Genomic DNA, 3,894 nt, shown 5'->3' with positions numbered 1-3,894 from the left:
ACCCCCTGGGGCACCAGTGCTTGCTCTTGGCCTGAGCACAGATGTGTTGTATGTCCCTCAGCTCCCTGCCACTCTGCCCTCGGGGACTGGGGGCCCACTGGCCCCCAGCACTGGACAGTCAGGCTGGTCTCGGTACCAGTGTGTGCATCTGGGTGCCCCCGTGCCCTGCTGTGCTCCCTGCTGCTCCCCAGGGCTTCACTGCTGACCTGGCCCCAGCCCTGTAGAACAATCTGGATCTGTGCATAATTTTTGACCATATGCAAAGTGTTTGCCTGGTCTGACAGAGCCAGACCCCACAGCGAGGGGTGGCTGAAGGGGTCCCGCTGCTCCCCCCCACCAATGGCATCCCCTCACCCAGCCAGCTAGGGCTCAGGCACTGGCCACGCATCCAATGCCTGCTCATGGCAGCCCCATGTGAAGGCAGCAGGGCACACAGGACAGCTCCAACATCTACCTTCAGCAGCAGCTGCAGGGTCGCGGTCCCCCTTCCCCACCTCATCGTTGCCTTCCCTCCCCCCTCCCCCCCCCAGCATCTCTCATACCAGAGAAACTGAGGAGCTTTTAACAAATGTGAAGGGTTCCAGGAACCATGCAGGAGCGGTGCCGAGGGCACCAGGGCGCCCTCTGCCCCCCGGCCCCTGTACATAGTGTACATAAGACAGTCTGTGTATTTTTAAAGTGATCATATTTATGTTAATAGAACCAGATGAAGTCTATCTATAGAGATCTATATCTATTCTGAGAGATGCAGGGCTCTGCTAGCACCAGGCCGGGGGACGGAGAGCAGACACAGGCTGCTCCTGCACAAGCGGGCACCCAGCGGCTGCCCACCACAAGGCTGCAGCCTTCCCCAGCCACCAGCACCCCTGGGAAAGGGCCAGGTCACAGGTTCATCCTCTTCTCAATTTAGCTTCTTAGGAGTTTTCAGGGAAAAGAAGTCACAGACTCTTCTGAACTTGTTTCACAGCAGATCTGAGCTTCCACTCAAGTGCAGCCTGCTAAGAGTTGCCCACTCCTGGCAGCGCCGGCGGCTCGGTGCCAGCCTGGCTGAAGCGGCAGCGCTTTGCCCCAGCCAGAACTGAGCCCCTGTGCTGAAGCACTCTCCTCTGCCCCCTCAATGCACCCACACCTCAGAGACACCACAGGACCTGCAGCCTCCCCAGCTGGCACAGAGGGAGCAGTTGCTGCAGCAGCTCCCCAGGGCAGCCCTGGCTGGTGCCAGTATCCCTCCTGCCAGCCGAGCAGGGCTCCCAAGAGCAGGGAAATCTGTCTGCACTGGATGACTCCAGGCCCTGCTGCCTCCTCCCCTCCTGCAGGGCCAGGCCAAAGCTATGTGGGGCTGCTTGGATACAAAGCAGTGAGGTTTTTGATGTTAGTTGTGGGTTTTTTCCTTTTTTTTTTGGTTAGGATACTACTTGGACACATGCCCAGACCAAAACCAAGCCCCAGCTGCACAGCTGTGCCTGCTCACACCTTGCTCCTGCATTTCCATCCCTCCCAAAGTGCCTCCCTTCTTTCCAGCAGCAGCCCCAGCCAGACTTTCTGCTGTGATAGCTCAGCTACCTGTGTGGCTGCACTGGTCTGTGCCACAGGCTCTGCTCTGGAAGTGAGTTCCAGGAGCATGGCGAACGTGGTGTCTGCAGGGGTACACAGGTACAGGGCAGCAGGAGTGGCACTGCAGGGCAGCGGGGACACAGCCAGCCAGGGCACGCTTCTGCGCTGAGGGTTTTGCATCACTGCCTCCCCAGCATTCCCAGTGCATCCCATTCCCCCTCAGCACCACTTCGACTCCTTCCCCAGTCAAGCCCAGTCCCAGCTCCCCCGGGGAGCAGACAGGGAGCCCATCACTGCTGCCAAAAACAGGCGCCCCCCCTTCCTCATCCTCCAGCAAGAGCAGGGGCACAGCTCTGGGCAGAGTCGGGGCTGTCTGCACTCCCTGCCAGGCGCTTCAGCTGTGGCAGAAAGGTGCCAGCTCCACAGCGAGCTCTCAGGCTGGGGTGCAGAGGGCCAGTTTTAGCAGACAGCACTGCATGTTAGTTTACAAACCCAGCCCTGCACGTTCGGCCTCTGCGAGTGTTCGGTTTCCCCTGGAGCACCCTTCCGCCGTTCCACCCTGGTGAAAGACAGCGTCCTCCTCCAGTAGACGTGCAAGCTCCTCCCTGGCACATGCGCAGACAAGTTTGTTGTTTTTGTTCCAGACAGGAAGGTCTTGACCCCCGGGTGGGCTTTGCAGGTAGTGCTGTTTGCCAGGGCGGGGGGGCTGGCAGCCTGGCCTGCGGCAGGGCGAGGAGCGCACGGACCCACGGCCGGACACCGCGTTGGCATCCCTGCTGTGGGAGCACCGAGCTGCCCGCTCCCCACCGGCGCAGGTGCAGCATCTCAGGGCACTGTGGCCAGCAGCAGCACAGGCCACAAGCCACCGGCCAGCGCTCGCAGGAGGCGCCCAGCCCAGCCCGGTCCCCTTCGCAGGTCCCGCGGCCGGGCGGCAGGAAGGACGAAGGTACTGCACAAGGGTAGGAGTTGCACTAGAAGCGTCAAGACCCTCCTCTGTGTAGCAGGACTAAACAAAAAAACCCAGCAGAAAGACCCAAGGGTCTGCTGGTGCCACCACTTCTGTGCTCCATGTGCAATATTTGTTCTGAATGTCCCCACAGTCGGCTCAGTCAACTACTCTTGGAACTCACCGTAGCTAGATGTTCTTCTACGTACATTCAAGTGACTTTTATTCCAGTGCAATATTTCAATAGACAACGTAGTGACCTAGTTAATGCTTTGTGTTTTAGAGAATCTGTGTGCAGAGCAATGCAATTAAGTTGAAAAACAAAAAACAAACCTTGTAAATAAAACCAAAAGAAAACAAACTAACAAAAAAAAAAGGGAAAAAAAAAGGGAAAAAAGAAAAAGGGGGGAAAAAAAGGGGAAAAAGGGGGGGAAAAAAGGGGAAAAAGGGGGGAAAAAAAGGGGAAAAAGGGGGGAAAAAAAGGGGAAAAAGGGAAAAAAAATAGAAAAAGAGGAAAAAACAAACAAACAAAAGCAACCAAACCACCACCAGTATTAGGCTTGCATTTAATTTCCGTGGGTGTTTGAGTATCGTGTGTTAGGCCGCCCCAGTGCAGACCCGTGTTCTCTGTGCAGGTATCAATGGAGGAGTGGCTCCTCGGCTGTTGAATGCTCCCTGTTAATGCTTTACTGCTTTACCTGTATCCATTTTTCTAGACTCCTGTCTGCACAAAATGCAATAAATGATTTTACTACACCCTTCACTGCCGGCGCGGGGAGTGCTCGCTCGCCTCGGGAGGGGATCCGGCGCTGCTCTGCCCCTTGGCTGCTGGCATTGCCCTACGTAATCATTGAAGCAGCCAGGTTGGAAAAGACCTCAGAGATTGTCAAGTCCAACCTCTTAGCTATCACCCAACACCTCCTGACAACTAAAGCATGGCACCAAGTGCCACATCCAGTCCTTTCTTGAACGCCTCCAGGGATGGGGACTCCACTACCTCCCTGGGCAGCACATTCCCAAGGCCCATTCCTCTTTCTGGGAAGAACTTTCTCCTCACCACCAGCCTAAACTTCCCCTGGCACAGCTTGAGACTATGCCCTCTTGTTCTGCTGCTGCTTGCCTGGGAAAAGAGATTATTCCCCCATCTGTCTACAGCCTTCTTTCAGGTAGTTGTAGAGAGCAATAAGGTCTCCCCTGAGCCTTCTCCAGGCTAAACCACCCCAGCTCCCTCAGCCTCTCCTCAGAGGGCTGTGCTTGAGACTTCACCCCAGCCTCATTGCCCTTCCCTGGACATGTTCAAGTGGCTCAATATCCTTCTTAAACTGAGAACTGGACACAGTACTCAAGGTGTGGCCTAACCAGTCCTGAGTACAGGGGCACAATGACCTCCCTGC

The sequence above is a fragment of the Dryobates pubescens genome, chromosome 26 (assembly GCF_014839835.1).
Source record: "Dryobates pubescens isolate bDryPub1 chromosome 26, bDryPub1.pri, whole genome shotgun sequence".
In the NCBI taxonomy this organism is placed as follows: Eukaryota; Metazoa; Chordata; class Aves; order Piciformes; family Picidae; genus Dryobates; species Dryobates pubescens.
The sequence above is the reverse complement of the archived record's forward strand: the minus strand, read 5'-3'. Positions refer to the sequence as shown.